The sequence below is a fragment of the Tachyglossus aculeatus genome, chromosome 13 (assembly GCF_015852505.1).
Source record: "Tachyglossus aculeatus isolate mTacAcu1 chromosome 13, mTacAcu1.pri, whole genome shotgun sequence".
In the NCBI taxonomy this organism is placed as follows: Eukaryota; Metazoa; Chordata; class Mammalia; order Monotremata; family Tachyglossidae; genus Tachyglossus; species Tachyglossus aculeatus.
In genome coordinates this window covers 11,184,011-11,202,985 of record NC_052078.1, presented here as the reverse complement: position 1 = coordinate 11,202,985, position 18,975 = coordinate 11,184,011, and positions in this window count along the sequence as shown.

Here is an 18,975-nt window from a genome sequence, read left to right as displayed (position 1 = left end):
CCACATGTTTTGTTGTCTGTCTCCCCTTTCTAGACTGTGAGCCCGCTGTTGGGTAGGGACCGTCTCTATATGTTGCCGACTTGTACTTCCCCAGCGCTTAGTACAGTGCTCTGCACACAGTAAGCGCTCAATAAATATGATTGCATAAATGAATGAAAGAGCATGAGCCTGGGAGAGGACTTGGGTTCTAATTGCAGCTCTGCTACTTGCCTTCTGCGTAACCCTGGGCAAGTCACTTAACTTCTCTCTGCCCCAGTTTCCTCATTTGTGAAATGGGGATTCAGTACCGGTTCATTCAATCAATCATATTTATTGAGCATTTACTATGTGCAGAGCACTATACTAAGCGCTTGGGAGTACAGTGCAACAGTAAACAGGCATTCCCTGCCTACAACAAGGTTTTAGTCTAAAGATGACTTGTTCTCCGTCATACTTAGAATGTGAACCCGGGTTGGGACAGGACCTGTGGCTAAGCTAAATATCTGGTATCTGTCCCAGTGCTTAAAGTAAAGTGATCACCACATATAAGTGCTTAAAAAAATATCTTTATTATTATTATCATCATCATCATTATTGAACAACTAGACATCCTAGCATTCAGAGCAAGGAAGAAAACTTTCATTCTCTACCGCAGCTGGTTTTAGAGTCCAGCACAAGTAGTTTGGCAGACCTAGGCTTCAAGGGAGAGGGAGGACAGAAGGGTTTTAGGAGTAAGTGAACCTTCCTACCACCCTTTCCCAGATTGAGTCCTGAAGGCATTGGATCTGAGGATCGATAGGGAATGATTTGATGAATGAACCAAGGCAGCAAGTAGTTCCTATATTAAGCCATCCATCCAAGACCCGTGAACTGCACCTTGCTCGAGACCACCAACTTTTCCAACCCCTTGACTGCCACCTGTACAACTGCCCCACTCAAATCACCCTAGTTATAAAGCCTTGCAACAAGCAGGAAGTCAACTGGTATTTTAGGTGAGTGCTGAGAGGGCATGGAAGGATAATTGTATGGTGCATGACTACAGTGGGATCCTTTTTCAGATTTATGATGTCCAGCTTTAGTTCTAGATCAACGTTGACCTTTGAGATGAACCCGCCTTGATAGTCCTCTCACCTCAGCCCATTAGATGATTGCTTATTGCTAACTAATCTATATGCATAACAATGTCGGATTCAACTAGGGGTATATTCACCAAGCAAGAATATATATTTAAACTGTTCAGCAATTCCTGCTGTCTCCTATAGACCCGGGTTTGAATTCTTACCAGTCTGAGTAAACCAAGGAAGCAGATTGTGCAGTTGAATGTCCATTTTGCTATACCCACTTTAACTGAATTTTGCATTGAAACTAGTCATTGGAGAAGACTCAGTTAACGCCTTACCACAGGGGACTTTGAGCCTTGGAAGAGCTAGGTTGGAAGCATTACCCACTGAGGAAAAAGCTTGGAACATGGTATTAATTTGCAGCATGCAAAGCAGGTTGCAGTTGGCCGACCAAGAGAGTCTAACAGACCAACCATACAAAATTCAGTTCAGCCGAAGGCCCAGATGCAGTTCTTTCTGCATGTTCCTTGTCAGTCTCTGTTAACGGCATCAATAGGCTGAGTCTCACACTTGATTTCTGTGACTGAGAGGTCAGAACAAGAGGAACCACGTGTATCTTAGAATTCCTTCCCCCTGTACTTCTATTGTCTATACCATTGCCTTTTGCAGCATTTTACATTTCTTACTTTTGAGCAGTAATATCCTATGTTAAAAGAATATCCTATCCATTTCATTCATTCATTCAATCGTATTTATTGAGTGCTTACTGTATGCAGAGCACTGTACTAAGCACTTGAGAAGTACAAGTCGGCAACATATAGAGACGGTCCCTATCCAGCAATGGGCTCACAGTCTAGAAGGGGGAGACATTTCATGTGGCAGTAATGGGGAGAATATTTTATGGTGCCACTCTAGAATGGTTTTTCTCTAAAGGCTATCAGTGGAACTAGTCTGAAACATTCTAACGTTCTAGAAAATTGCAGTTGAAAAGAAAAAGCCCCAAACTACCCATATATCTTATGGAGAACTCTATGGTTATTTATCTTTTTTAATTGTACCTCAAAAGGAACTTGCTGTAGCCATAAATAACAAAGGCAGCAGCGTGGAGTGTTGTCACATGGTTTACGTTTTTCCTCTCGATTTTTAACCTTGATTTTTAAAGCGACAAGGGTTTTTCCTCCCTTGCCGTTTGATGGATTCCAGACTGCTGTATTTCTGGAATCCAGTGAAACCCAGCTGCTGGCTGATTAAGGGTGTACAGGCGATGGCAGGATGACATTAGTATGATGCATGTGCTGTTACTAGGGGACTAGCAATTTCCCAAATTTAGTGCCAGGCACACACACATGGTCACACCTGAGCACATTGGAAATGCCATGCTTCTACTGGAGTCTCGGTAGACTGCCCGAAAACTGAATCGTCTTCCTGAAAAATCAGAAGTGGGAAACTCAGTGGCCAGGAAGGAAATAATTTTGAGGGATCCATTTAGTTGCGGGGAAAAAAAGACATGCCCTACTTAGCTCTGTCTGAGAGCTGTGCCTCAGTTCTGATCAGGCGATTTGCGCTGTGGTGTTGACGAGTCAAAGACGACGACTTTTCTGTAATCATGCTGTTGGCAGTATGACAGTTCATCATTCCGACAGCCCCAACAACTATGTCATAATTTCAGAAGCTTAGCAGTCTTTCAGATTTAGATCAGCATGGGAGAAGAGTTGGGATTTTTTTTTTTTTGCAAGGGTTTTTTTTTTTTCCTCCCTTTGGAAAAAAAAATAGGAGTGGAAATATGGAATATAGATCATCCTTCTCATTAGCATTTTAATGGCCTTTCAATTTTTAACACACTATGTACGTACCAGAAAGATAAGGCTGAGTTCTGATTTATTCTATACCTTTCAAGCCCAGAAGTCACTCAGTTTTTGTTTCACTAAGGGATATTCAGACCTTGCTGGAAAGTGGCAGCCCTTTAGTTGTCTAGAAGTGCATGGGAATTTTCTGGTTATTTTCAGGCTATGCATGTGAGAGGTTTCCTACCTGGAAATAAGCATTCAGATGCGCTCCATAGTGAGCCATTCTGCTATCACTCCTTTGTTCCATAAATTGGAAGGGAGATGGAAAGACCACTTATCCCTCTTTCCTCCAGTTTTGGAGGTCGGAATGTTAAAAGGCTGAGACACACCAAATTCTTCTACTTATCCATTTATCAGGGAATTTTAGAAATGGCCACCGTATCGAGTATCCCAACATTTCAAATGCCCACATTTCCTTACCGTACTGTCTGGAATTCCAGAGGAAGGGGGTGAATGATTCCACAGGCTGGTTATGGAGAGGCTACTGCCATGCTGCACAAAAATTGTGCTTCTCACAGCACACACAGACATCCCACCTGGGATGAATCAACTTGATAAATATGTAGAGGATGTGGGGGACTGGGACCAGGCTGACTGTGTTTTGGCTAACTCCCATTATGGAGAAGATGAAGGTGAAACAAGAGGAGTAACTGGTCTGGCCAGCCGCCTGGCATGGAGGGCCTCTACTTTTCATACTTTGGAATACTAGATGTCGTTCATATAGTGAGTGACAGAACCAAGAGCCTCTTTCCTCTTCCCCAGAGAAGCAGCATGGATCAGTGGAAAGAGCACAGACTTGGGAGTCAGTGGTCATGGGTTCTAATCCCGGCTCCCCCACATGTCTGCTGTGTGACCCTGGGCAAGTCACTTAACTTCTCTGAGCCTGTTACCTCATGTGTAAAATGGGGATTAAGACTGTGAGCCCCACGTGGGACAATGTGATCAGCTTATATCCTCCCCAGCTCTTAGTGCTTTGCACATAGTAAGCGCTCAACAAATGCCATTATTATTATTATTATTATTCCCACTTAGAAGGTGAGCTCCAGAAAAGCAGGGATTCCTATCTTTCCTACCTCCTCATAATGTCCTGCCCAAGGTAGCGTCTCAGCCAGTACTCCCAGCTCACAGTTCTTCCATTCACAATTAAACAAGGAAAAGTGGAGAAGGAACAGCAATCATCATTTTAAAATCCCCTTCTCCTAAAATGTATTGAAATGGTTTTAAGCACAGAAATAATCCCGATATTGCAGATATCAATGTCTCAGTGCTGTAGGCTCTTTCTTCTCTTTTCCATCCTGATATGCTCAATCCCCACTGATGTGGGATATCAGTTTTTTCTAACCTAGGAGCATTTGCTGTTCCTGTAGGATTGCTTTTCTTCAATCCAGAAGCGGATTATGGACTGAATATTTTTTATATATAGCGAACATTTATATGACACAGTACTCATCCAGAGATAGTATCAGCAAAGCCCTCAATCTTGCAGAGAGCAAGCCTCCTTTTGTCTTTCGGAGTGGAAATTTTCAAGTCATAAATTTTGATCCTAAAAAGAGAGCAAAATATTAGGGAGTTCAGGGCCTGCTAAAAGCTGTATTTTATCAGGCAAATCACTTAGTCTTCATAAAATAGTCGAGAAAATGAGACACAGCAATGCTTCAGAACTCGAGATGCTCCAGTCAAGGCAAGAAAAATTACCCATGTGGCAGCCTGATCCACCAACTGTCCGCTCCACCCTGGCACGCGGTAGGAAAAGACAAAGCTAAGGTGACAGCCTGAGAAACAGCCTGTACATTTCTCTGTCAGTGCTTGTGATAACCTGTGGCCCCACAAGCGTCTGTGTTGTTTTTAAGAAAAGGCTGGTGTATTTTTTTTTCCTACCCTGAAGCCTTGAGAGGAAATTGTCTTGATAGATGTAGATGGCCAAAAATAGTGTATTTTGCATGTAACATACAAGCAAGTGAATAATTCTCTGCCGCACTCAGGATGCCAAGGGATGGGGAAAAAACCTGATGATAGTGGCGGCTAAAGGCACCGTGATGGAGCACCGCTCCCTGCACAGTAAATCAGTGGGAGCACAGCTCAGCACACTTGCAAATGCTGCTGCAGCCTAAGGAAAGCCCTGGAGAAATACTTCCTGTGTTTAAAACTTACACTTTAGCTGTTCATGGTTTATGCAGGCGATTTGATCATTTCTCCTGGCAACACAAAAATGGTGCTGCTGCCATGAATGTTGGCCTCATTATATGAGCTGCCTCCTTCCCTGCTTCCCAGATCATCCGGAATCTCAATCATCAGCCAGGCGGATCTCTTAGAATGCTGTGTATGTGTGTAATTTGTTGGTGTGTAATTGTAGTGGTGTTCATTGTTTAATGACATCCAGGGAGAATGGTGCACACCCACTTTGGGTTTCCCATTACCAGTTTAATGTAGCATCCAGCCTGACCTTTTTTATTTGTTTTTTTTTTAAATGATATTTAAGCACTTACTATGTGCCAGGCACTGTATTAATTGCTGGGGTAGATACAACCAAATCACGTTGGATACAATTCATGGCCCACATGGGGCGCACAGTCTTAATCCCCATTTTACAGATGAGGTAACCGAGGCACAGAGAAGTTAAGTGACTTGTCCAAGGTCACCCAGCAGACAAGTAGAGCGGGATTAAAACCCAGGTCCTCCTAACTCCTAGGCACCTGCTCTATCCAATAGACCATACAGTGCTAAGCGCTTAGTACAGTGCTCTGCACATAGTAAGTGCTCAATAAATACTATTGATGATGATGATGACCACACTATGAATGAACGCCTTTTAGCAACCATCAGTATCTTCAGTCCCTTTCCCATTCTACATCCCCACACTCCCAAATCATCCTCAGTGCTCTGGGATTTGGTTTTCATTTCTGCAGAGATGACACATTTACCAGAGGATTTCTGTTTGATTTGGGGGATGAACATCAGGCCCTTCCCTACCACTCATCCCCACATTTTTTTGTTCGTGGTCTGAAGTCCAGAAATTGTCAGTGCCCCCTGCACCCTGGAATTGTGAACACTGCTATCAGTCATTCAGTAGTATTTATTGAGCGCTTATTCAGACCACTGTATTAAGCACTTGGGAGAGCTCCATACAACCAGGCACATTCCATACCCACAACAAGCTTACAGTCCAGAGGGGGAAACAGACATTAAAAATAAAGTTACATAATGCTACAGCGTTAGGAGAGGGGTTGAATAAAGGGAGCAAGGCAGGGTGGCACAGAAGTGGGTGGGAGAAGGGGAAAGGAGGGTTTAGGGAAGTTCTCTTGGAGGAGATGTATCTTCCGTAAGGCTTTGAAGGAAGTTGGACAGAGTAATTAATTAGAGTTGGGTGATGAAGGTCAAGACTTTCCCTACCTGCTCTCCTCCTCTTCCCCCCATTTTTTTGTTCTTGATATACAGTCCAAAAATTTTGAATGCCCCCAGCTCCCTGGAGCTGTAGAGTCTGCTGAACTTGTAACCTGATTCCAACAAAGGAAGATTCCTTTTGTGCCAGCGGTTTCCTCAAGAAGCAGCATGGTTTAGTGGATAGAGCAGAGGCCTGAGGGTCAGAGGGACCTGGGTTCTAATCCCTCTTCTGCTACATGTCTGCTGTGTGACCTTGGGCAAGTCACTTAACTTTTCTGCCATGGTTACCTCATCCTCCAAAAGTGGGGATTAAGAATGTGAGCCCAGTGTGGGACAGGGACTGTGTCCAACGTGGTTAACTTGTATCTACCCCAGCACTTAGAATAGTGCTTAACACATAGTAAGCACTTAACAAATACCATCATTATTAAGTGCTTAACAAGTACCATTATTAGTACCATTATTAGTATTATTGACAGGAGGAATTCAGAATGGGCAACTGCGGATTTGAAAATATAGGCGAAGAGAAATTCATTCCAAAAGATTTAAGTGAAAATTTTAAAAACAAAAAGTTAGAAAAGTGTAGATTGTAAGATCTTCTGAGGGCAGGGATCATACCAACTGATTCTGTTGTACTTTCCCAAGTGATTAGGAGAGTGCTCTGCACTAAGTGATCAATAAATGCCAATGATATAGATTGAAGGAGTCCTCACTGTTACAAAAAGCAAAAATAAATACAACCTAATTTGAATGGCAGTTCAAGGCTCAAATATGTAATTGTGTAAATGGAGTTTTAATTATTTAGTTCTAAGAAGGTTGGGATTTTTACTTGAGATTATGGTTGTTTATCACCATACTGTTGAAAGTGGAAGAGAAAATACTCCTTTTGCTCTTTAAAAATATACTGCAGTGAGCAAAGATCCAGACAGTTGCAAGAACTGTTATAGGACGTGCACATGATTATCCAAATGAGATTTCAATTATATGCCCTCTGCATGCAATCACGTTCAGTGCAGCAAGTACAAGGACATGGCTAGAACATCTTTTGGGGACTTCTTTGAAGGCTATCTCGATCTTCAGATCATTTCAAGGTACCTCACTGCCTTTAATAGCCAGTTTTTCGATTTCATTAATGAAAGATGATTTCATTGGAATTTAATGTCAGGTTTTTAAAATTCTTTAACAGTGCTTAAACTGGCACTTCTTGGTTGCTATATTAACCTTGGCCTGCTCCTTGAATCGGGAATTTGTACTTTGTTGAAGCTTTGCCTGGAATTGGCTCATCCTAATCTCTCTCTCTCTCTCTCTCTCTCTCTCTCTCTCTCTCTCTCTCTCTCTCTCTCTCTATGGCAGAACTAATTACCCAAGTTCTTTACCTAAAGCTAAATGTGCTCTGTGGGTATTTAGGGCTCTTAGCAACTTTATAGGGTAATTCTTTCCAGTCCAAGCAAAGGGGAACTACCTTCATTTCAATGCTTAATTTAGCCCCTGCCCCGTATATTCTCACTCTGTTCAAATGCTTTCCAGGCCTCATACATCTTTTCCAATTGGTCATTGCCCCTAACAACTCGATCTGTTTAGAGGATCCATGGAACTAATCAATCCATTTGTCTAACAATTTTCTAGATTGAAAACTTATTGGTAAGGAATGTGCCTACCAACTCTGTTATATTGTACTCTCCCAAGCACTTAATACAGTGCTCTGCACTCCATCAAGGTTCAATAAATACAACTGATTAACAACCCTTCAGACAAGGAGGCACAGAAGGGTTGGAACTGCCTTTCTGAGTAGCTCCGACTAGGATGCATTGTCTGACCCATTGGTCTGCCCTTCCAAAAGGAACACATTGGTCAGTTTTGAGTCGTGATTCTTAAAGGGCCAAGCATCCTAAATAGCATCAAGCACTTGGGTAATTTAGACACTCCCCCGAGGGATACTCAAAAGGTATCTTACACCTTTTCCATCTCTTGGGGGTTTAATTTTCTCAACTTCACTTCCCTATGAGGCAGAGTCTGCACTGTTTCTGTAGATCAAAAGCCAAGGCAACGATTCTTTTCTTCTCTTCAGTCCGGGGAGGTGACCAGTTCTTTGCCATTAAAGGAGTTTCCTTTGAGGATCCTTCCAAGCTAGGACACTGGTCGAACCTCTTTAAAAGGGAGTAAGTGAGCTCCTGGAACATCTTGTACTTCCTATACACCTCAACACTGTGCTTTAGTGGGGTTGCAGATTGCAAATAATGACAGTCCTTTCTACTCTGAAATGTGTTTTCATTGCAGACTTGGCTAAGATCTGATGTGTTTTGGGGAATTTCCTCACAATATGAATCTATTTAGGTATAACACAAGCAATAGGTTAGCACAAGTGAATTTTGTGTACCAAGAAACTTGCGCATGTGTGCAGCAAAAGTGACAGTATATGTCTGTAGACTTTGTGGAGGCCTTGCAGAGGCCGGTTCTGAAAGTATATTGCATGGTTTAAAAGTCATATCTAAAAATCAGTGTTGTTTGTCTACCAATAGCCAATGATTATGGTAATTGACTTTGAGAAGAACCAACAGAGCCAGATGAATGAGCAAATTCACTGGATGCTTATAAAGAAGGGTTGGGTGTCTTAAGCTATGTTCATGTTAGCTTTTGTAGCTCCCATTTTCATATTTATCTAGCAAGGTCTGTTAGAAAATTACACTAACATACGTGTGTGTGTGTGTGCATATATATATAAATAATGCACACACATATGTGTATATACGTTTATGTATTGTTTTTCATTTAAATGAACTTTATCCCAAAGACACATTGGGTAAATGGGTCACCTTTTTCCAGTATCATTGCTAATTGAAAAGCTAATGAAAGGTTTGCGTCCACTTTCATTTATTGGCATGCAATTCTAGTGTTCTAGTGTCTTTTTTCTTTTATTGAATGATGAAAAGTCTCTTCATTTGTATTGTGTCTCAAGTCTGGTGTAATTTGGAAATGTGATAGTCGTTAATGAGACACCAGACGGAATCTTTCACTGTTGCACAATTTCTGCTGCTGTCATGGAAGCAAAACTGAAATTCCCTCATTCTGTTCTGCCCTGACAGCCAATGATCCAGGCTGCTGCAGACAAGGTAATTGAATGGCCATTATGACCATACAATGTGGAGGCTCCTTTGAGGTTGCCCCTTTCAAAATCAGTTCCAATTGTGTGAGCAGGTTTCATAGTGTTTGCTGAGCTTTTACTGGAAGCTAGAGGTAAACAAGCTTGGCTCCCCTCCTACCTCTTTTTCTCCCCCTTCCCCACACCCACCCACCCACCTAATATTTACAGTTAAAATCAAGAGATTCACTTCAACCACTCCCCCTCCCACCCCCCAGGTAACTGCTTTGTTTCCCAGCCCCCATCCCTGGTCCCTACATCCAGTTCCAGTGAGGCAAAGATACATGAAAGGAGCAGAAGGACCTTGCTAATTAAACTACAGATAGTCAGGCACTTAAAAGGCTTTAGAGCCCTCCTTGCATGTTAATTTAGTTGTGAAATGAATTATTCAAACTAATTGATTAATAAATCATTAGGTGCAAATTTTGTTCTTAGAATGCTTCTAAGTTCAAAATATATACAGCATTGCCCGCGATCTTGGTCCAAGACAAAATTAGTGAGATGCTTTTCTGAGTGTACCCCACCTGAATTTCCCAGGGTCAACCATGAAGGATACTCTATACTTTCTCCTGGTGGTGTGGCGATGTTTCTTTGCTCACCTCTTCCCATCCATTACCCTTGAAATTGCGGTTATCATTTTCTAGTTCTGGTTCCATTTTATTAAGACAGTCCTGCTGCGAGTGTCACAATTTTTGAGTGGGATCGGTGGGGGCGTGTGTGGGGGTTGGGGATTTGGTGTCCTGTGACTTGGTTTGAAACAGAAAATATTTCGGTGGGTTTCACATGTCAGAACTTTCAGAGAACTAGAACAGAACCGCCGAGGGAGAGGTCTTTCTGGAGGCCAGGAGTCCTCTCTGAGCAGGGATTCTGGCTACATTCTCCAGCCAGATGGAAGCGTGACCAGAAGTGGAGGGGTATTCGGGCCTTCTACCGTCCCAGTTCCAGTCAAGGAGACACTGAACCACCCAGCTTTTGTCGGGGTTGGACTAAATCGGTGCCTATAGAGTCTCTGGGGAACTGCTAGGCTTCGTAAACAGGATCAATCACCCTCATTCTTGGAGGTGGCGGTGATGAACTAGGTGACCCCTGAAAGTCTCATGAACTCTTGGGGTGTATAAATACGCTTATAACAAGCTTGATTAATTTCTCACCAGCCTTAGCTATAACAGCTCTTCTGTCATCTCTAGCATTTATGAGTCATTTATGAGAAGCAGCATGGCCTAGTGGAAAGAGCATGGGCCTGGGAATCAGGACCTGGTAATCTGCCATTTACCGCCTGTGTGACCCTGGGGAAGTCACTTAACTTTTCTGTGCCTCAGCTTCCTCATCTGCAAAATGGAGATTGGATACCTCTTCTCCCTCCTACTTAGACTAGGAGCCCCACATGGGACCTGATTATCTTGCGCCTACCCCAGTGCTTAATATAGTGCCTGGCACATAGTAAGCACTTGACAGATACCACAATTATTTTTAATTATAGCTGTTTTCACCCTTCTTAGCACCCATCTGTATACTATTTAAGTAGTTATAACTGACGGTTTTGTAAAATACTTTTTCCTCCATTAGAGAGTAAGATTCTTGTGGGCAGGGAACATATCACTTTATTATCCTGTCCTTCCCAAATACCTAGTAGAGAGCATTGCACAAAGCGGGTGTTCAAATGCTGCTTTTTCCTTTGTATCTGCATTTAGTCTACAGGGTGCATATAGTCTATCCCTGAGTTGCAATTAATAAATGCTCATTAGGTTTATAGTGGTGGACACTGTGCTGTAGGGCACACTAAAATACTTTCAAAATACAAATTTAAATTGCCTGTGTATAGACATACATTTGCATGTAGAGCTGTTAAAGAACCTAGTCGATTTGAATTATAAGCATTAATCAATTTAAAATAGATTTGGAAAAATGCAATGTGCCATAAAACGGTATTAGTTTCAGTTACAACATGCCCAATTTCAAAAATGTATTAGTTTCAGTTAATATGCATTGGATCCTAGAGAGATGCTGAGGTTTAAACCAGCTTTCGAGAGTTTAAAAGAAAATTGGCTTCTGTAAATACTAACTGGTTTACTTAAACGCATCCAACTGTGACAAAGAGTTGGTAGGAGTAAAAATAAATCAGAAGAAATTAAAATGCATTTGTTTTAGAAAGTATCTACTGGTTTCTGTGAAAGCTTAGAGTTAATGAAAATGGTGTTATTAATGAATATTTGCTCATTTTTTCAAGATATATCATTTTCAGTAACAGTATTGGTTCTTATGGTAATGAAGCAGATTCAATTAAAGTATTGTCATCATACATACATTATCTCAGCAAAAAGCATGCCAATTGGAAAAATTAAAAAAGGTACTGTTGCACCTCAGGTTCTTGAGGGAAAGTAGAATCCTGTTAAAATTGATAGCTCCAAATATACACAAAATAGGGAGAAAATAGTATGTTAATTATAGGTATGATCAGTTAATATAATGATATTGAGTAGCTTTTCTTTCTACTTTCCAAAGTAGAGTAAATCAAACCTCAGGTGACTTGGGAGAAAGTAACCAAAAGGAAATCAAGTCTGTGACTACTGTTTTTCAAAACTAATTTTTTATTACGTTAGCTGTGGCTATGCAACTTCTAAATTCAGAATGTAAATTCTTATGGGTAGGATAGGTGTCTTTTGGTTCACTGATCACGCAGCACTATGAAACTGTGGATATTTGATGTAAACTACCATGATTCTGAGTGGGTTACTATGGGCCAAAGTGAAAGAGTAAAAACAGTGGTAGCATCTTCTGATTCTAAAGCACTTTCATACCCATCATCCCATCTGCCGAACAACATTTCTATGAGGCAGGGAGTGGCAGGTGTTCGTGATTTATCCAGCATATGGGGAAACTGAGGCACAAAGTGATTAAGGGATTGTTGCTGTGACACAGTAGGCCATGGCATCCTGAGATGGTAACCCAGGAGTTCTGCCTCCCTCCCGGACACTTCCTTTGAGACCATTCTGAAGTATGATCGTGGCACTGAAGGATCTGAATTTCTTTTTCCATGAATATTTTAGGAAAAGTGCCTTTGCTGAATCTTATTCTTTCTCACTCTTGATGTGCTCCCACTAAAGGAGGCTGGGGAGGAAAAATCCTGGGGTTTGTCTTTGGTATCCTGTGAATCCTTCAATATCTAATTAAGATTTTTTTTTGAATGAAGGGGTTTCAAAAATTTGAAATTAAAATTTTCTGTGTCTGAATTGTAACATCCTTTGACTTTAGTAAAAATGTGTGGCATTTCTCATTTACAGTTTTGCACTGCATTTTTAGCAGTTGGATGGGTCTATGTTGTTAATGTTGTAGGTATGTAATACAAAGCTTTATATATTCCTGAGTTCATTATCATGCCATTTAGATTATCCCATTTCTGTATAAGCAGCAATTGTGAACTAAAAGTGACTCCTTTTTAAGAAACCCAACTTTAAAAATCATCGTTAGCATTTCATTAAAATGGATGTTATTCCTACCACACTACCCAAATGTATTTTATTCATACCGATTTTCTCTTTGAAAATAAAATGTTCTCTAGAGATAATACATGTTATTCAAGATGACACTAATTGATAGCTCTTTCAGCAGTTTTAATAGAGGTGAACATTTTAATGAGAAGGATTATTATTATTTAGCATTTCTACAGCACTTTATATTTGCAAAACTACCACATGACAATTTGGGTAAACTCATCCAATAGCCCTAAATAGGTGTCAGGAATTTTTATGATTCCTCAAATCTTTCCTCCCCTTCCCACAACATACATACCTTTTGAAGGAAGAAAATCTCTGATGTAAAGATACCAAGTAGCATGTCAAAGGCTCAGAAGATTTTGGAAGACGTAGATCTAGATCTCATTTTCCTCCTTTTATTAACTCCCTACCTGACGATGTACTCATTTTAGAGTTCCACCACCAAGTTAATGTATTTTCTCCTAGGAATGGAAGGTGGAGCCCAGCGGTATTTGTGCTAAGACTCCATCTTGACATTGCCATCATACCAGCCGAGTCTGTCATGAATAAATTCCCAGACATGTCCTGTTATCTCAGGGTGGTGCTGACAAGACTTGGATGAAGATATTGTCATTTTTGGAACTACAAACTAGACCAGCGGTGGGTGGCTTGAGCTTAAAGGGCACTTACTATGTTCGGTAAATAGCTGCCAAGGTGGAAGATTCAAGTGCGGTCATTTCTTCCCGATTTTAAATCAGGCACAGATCCAGTTTGTATCCCCCCTTGGTGCCACTGGTCTCAGGCTGCAATGGAGATAGGGATAAGCCGCTTGGCAAGCTGGAACTGGCTCCTGGACCATTCTTGGCCCCCCCTGACCTAGACCTTGCTTTTTTTGCAGTTTTAGGGTGAATCATGGATCCAGGATTCTTTCATGCCTATGCACACTTTTTTTCTGATTAATTTTTCAGTATTGTATGTTGAATCAACAGACTGCATATGGTACTTCCTACCATAGTAGTTAGTGAGCATCCACTAGATGAAAGGCCTGGTACCAAGCACTTGGGAAATAGAAAACAAGCAAATGAACACAATCCTTGCCTAGAAGGAGCTTACTCTCTAGAAGTATTGGCATGCATCAAATCCTTACTGAGACAAAGCCCCAAAATACTTGGGAAAGTATGACAGAAGCACAAGACCCATTTCTTGCCCACAGGGAGTTCACAGTCTCTCTAAGGTAATCTCAGCTGAGACCATAGTCCAATGGCAGGTATTCTGTCCTTGAAGGAGCACGACCAAACCTCCTCAGTCCTGCAAAGGGATTCACAGTCACTCTCAGGACACTCAGTGGCTTAGTTGAGGGAAAGCTGACATCCAAGAGTCTTCAGAATTGCCAGGTTTAGGAAACCTCAAGAAGAGGTCACTCTCATGCCTCAAATATATTTCTTAAATTCTGAGAATTACACCTTCCGTTTACCAAAGGTGACATGCAATTTCTTGGAACCAGGTGACTTTTGGGGGAAAAAAAGTGGTTAATAACAGATGACAGAATACCAGAATATTTCATAGTAAGTTTATGTAAGGGAATAAAACACACATATGTGTGTTTCCATATCCCTAGTACTTAAAAATGCACCTGTATGCCTATACCCCCATCTATGTATTCCCTAAAACATAATATTCAATAGCCTATTTTTGCCATTTCCCATCCATCAGGCTAGGCCTGGGCACACTTTTCCTCTGAGGCAGTACAGTGATAGTATTAATAGTGAGAAAGTATAGTAATCATTTGGTTTGTGGCTCCCTTCTCTCTGATGTTCTCTATCTACTGTAGCTTCTACTCTTTAAGCAGACTAGTGATAGCCATGTAATACCATCATCTCTCTCTGTGATGTAATATCCAAGAAATTTTATTGTTCCTATTCCTCCCACTAGCCTTTAAAAGTGCACTACCAGAGTTTTCCCCCGCCTTCCCCTCCCAGATCTTCAGCATGGCTGGGTTGTTTGCCTTTTTCACTGTCATTTCTGTTGAACCAGTAATCACATTGTTTTATATCAGACTAGACAGAGATGTACATGCAACAGTTATCTTGGGCTGTAGATTTTGTTCCGGAATAAAGATCCAAGAGAGTGGATTTATAGGCATTTCAAACTCTTTAACAGATTGAAGTTATTTGCTTGTTTTATGGGTCTCTTAAATATTTTACATTTTGATTTTTTTTCCCTGATATTTGATTCTGTTCTTTTGGAACTTGAAAAGTCATAGTAGAACACAGATTCCTCCTGACTGCATTATCTAGGCAACTCAACGCATTGTTTCTATTCTCCAGAACAGGGCAAATTGGTGAGAATGGAGAAAAAAAGATGCCCAGAATGTTCCAAAACAACTGTTTAATTTTTTTTTTTCAATCATCAGCTGGGGCTCCCTAGCTCTCAATAGACAGAGCTTCTCTGTCCTGAAGAGACATAATGCACAACAAGAGGGTGATGGGATTGACCCTGATGTAGCTTTGCTTTTTTCTTTTTTCTCATAGTCTCTGAAACCCTCCATCACACAACTTGATTGAAATCTCAATTCAGACTCCTTGAAGTGCCTTTCTCCCATCTCAGGGTGGTCTTTTCCATGCAGCCTCATGTAATGCATAAACAATTTAAATGGGACTACTTTCAGAGCACCCCTTAGCCACTCTAACTTTCTTTTTGAAGGTGGAATCTATCTGGATTTAAAGTCCAAATGGTTCTGCATAGTGAAATCAACCTGGGAACAGAAATACTTCTTTTGTTCGGTCCAGCGTGTTCGATGAAATTACCTAGCTGCAAATTTAGAATGGTGGTCTCTTTATTTTGCCCAGGCCTACGTTATCATCACCCATACTTTGGTAATCCGTGAGACCGATAATGAATCACAGGCTCATCACCCAGCTGGCAAGGGAGGACTGGGAGTTTGAAATGGGGTAAAGAGGGCAGAGGAGCACAGGGTGAGGAATGGAAAGGGGGGAAAATGGGAGCAGAAAGGCACTGGAACAAATGACAGGCAGGATGGGAGAAGAGGGAGAATGGGCTACAAGGCATTGATGAGGAAAAAACCGGAGAAGGCCAAAGGTGGACAAATTTAGGAAAGGACAGAGTAAGTTAAGAGGTGGCAAAAAGAGAAATGAGGGACAGTGCATCATATTTGAGTGCTTACAGTGTGTGGAGCGCTGTACTAGGAGTTTGGGAGAATACGCTGTAACAGATTTGGTAGTCATGATCCCTGCCCACAGGGAGCTAAGAGTTTAGAGAGGAGAAGAGAAGACAGCAATAAAAGGACAGATAAGCTGGAAAAGGATGGGTAAAAAAAACCCACAAGTGTTGAGGGCCATCTGGTAGAGGAGGCCATGGTAGAGGGAGGGGAAGGTGACAGTGGATTACAAGAAGAGCAGAAGAAATGGAAAGATAAAGAGGGGGTGAAAAATGTGTCTACCAAACCTGGAAGAAAATTGGATATATCCACTTTGTAGTACAGAAAACTTTCTTCTCTGTTTCAACAGCCTTATGCCTTGTTTTGGAGTTTGAAAGCCCTTGAATACTACTAAGGTATTTCCTGTCTGAAAAAGTCCTGACAATCACACGTTGAATCCCTTGGTTGGAAAGGTTCAGGGCCTGGTCCATGACGTTCTGGCGCTTTGGAATTTCAAATTAGGCCTCTCCCTTGTTTTGGAGTCTGTCAGAATTAAACAGACAAAACTGCTTGAGGGCATTCTCTAAAGGGCCCAATAAAGCGGGATCAACCTAGAATTGAAATCTGAATTCTGGCAGGTAACATTCTGACATCTTGAAAGGTGTAAAACCTCAGTCTAAATCGTAATATTGATGTTGGAGAAACTCGATTTTTGGAGTGCATTAATAAGCGAGACCTCACATCAGGGAATTCATCTCTTCAACTGGGGTAGTAGCCTAATAGTATTTTATAGTTCATGAGACGTTATTGCCTCTTCATGTAGGTACTCAGTATTCTTCCAATTCACAAGGGGAGCAATAACAAGAACTTGATGGAAAAAAATATACGCAAAGCTTGGGAGTTTAAATTCTTCCCCTTTTTATCTTGCTTTCTGGCTCAGATACCAGAAGATACTGCTCTCTGAGTAGGTGGATTAAAAAATAAATTCCAGTGAAGTCAAGTTGGGATGTTGACATTTAGCAGGATGTTAGAGCACCTTACAGTCTGTGATAGCTTGGTAATAGAGAATGTAATTAAATTATTTGGAGCTTTTTAAAAAGTATGTGTTTGTCTTTCTCATGTAGAACGGCGGCTTATTAAATTCTTCTCAATGCTGTTACAGTACCAGAATTCTAAAATGTTTTGAAAACATCCCTTAGAGCCACACAACAATAATTAACAGCACAGCAAATGCTGAGCAGCAAGTTGCTGATAATAGCACAGTCTAATGATGACTGAATGCAATTAATCATGGATACAACCCATAGAGCCCAGGATTTATAATCAGTTACCATAAAGCACTGATGAGGTCCCCTCTCGATCCTTCTCATTGTGTGTATTAAGGGTATCTCTTCCCCAGAAGCAGAAGAAAGCAGAAGGAACGCTTGGAGACTTGTATTTCTTAATATGTTTACTATCACTCCATTATGCAGTTAGTCACCAGTATCCTCAGAGGATGCCAGTATCGTGGATAGCAGCAGCAGCTCATCTGCCTAATCTTTCCAGCAGATGTGACAACAGGCAATCAACAGCACAATTCCAAAGTCATGAGCTAAAGTCGGTGTTGAGACTATGCTCCTTTCCCCCATCTGCCATTGCTGGTTGGCAACGGCTGTCTGCAGGCGATCGTCTTTGCCTAGATTTAGGAAGGGATGAGCAGTGTCCTTATTGGGGTAAAGGGAGCTTTGATTTGGAAGGCATGAAAAAAACGACGTGACCTTTCCCTTTCTTTTTGCTCTAGCACTACTTGACAAATCGGCTATAGTCACTTCATAACATTGGCTGGAACCTTGGCCATCCAGTCAAGTCTGTGATGAGTATAATGGATAGATGTCCACCACTTCACAGAAAGACTCCAAAATTATCGGCCTGTCATTCCTCTAGACTCAAGCCTGTTGTGGGCAGGGAACGTGTCTACCAAGTCTGTTTGTATTCAACTCTCCCAAGCGCTTGGTACTGTGCATTCTACACACAGTAAGTGTTTGGTAGAGTTGGTAGACCCTGCCCACAGGGAACTCTCAGTCTAGAGAAAAAACTCATTCTCCCCATTTTATATAGGATCAAAAATCTAACTTCCCTACGAAAGTGTCAAGGACAGAAAGAAATGTTTGGTATGAAAGGATTTTCAGTCCCACATCAAAACAAACCTAGTATATTCTGGGTTTACTTTCTTCCCGCTGTCAAAGCCTGACTCCTTATTTTCAGATATATGCATATCTGTAATTTATGTTAATATCTGTCTCCCCATCTAGACTGTAAACTTGTGGACAGGGAATGTGTGTACTGTTCTTATATTGTACTCTCCCAAGCACTTAGTAAAGTAAGCACTCAATAAATTCGATAGAATGAATGAATGGTGAACCTGGAAATCAGGAAAATCCATCAGTGATATATATTGAGCCCTTACCCTGTGCAGAACACTACTAAAAACTTGGGAGCGTATAGTAAAGTTAGTAGACATGATCCCTGCCCTCAAGGAATTTGCAAACTTGCAGGGAGTAGACGTTAAAATAAGTTACAGTTAAGTGGGAAGCAAGAGAGTTTACAAATTCATTAAAAGCTGCAGAGGGGGAGAGGGTGACATGAGTACCCAAGTGCTTAGGGAACGGAGACTCGTGTGCAGAGGTGATAGGGAAGTGTTGAAGCGGCAGTGGGACCGGGCAGAGGAAGTAGGGGATAAATGGTGTGTTGTAATCCTCCTGCCTTGCCACACTTCCTGTTTCGGGAACACCATCCCAGGTGGTGTACATTTATTTTTCCAACCCACCCCCTATCATTGCTGCCCACTCCTTAGCAGGCTGAGAAGTTGTCAGGTGGAGCAAGGCACATGGAGTGGCAGAGGAGCAGGGTTTTTTTGCATTTTTCCCAGTGGAAATTAGCCCCACTCATGAAAAAGTGA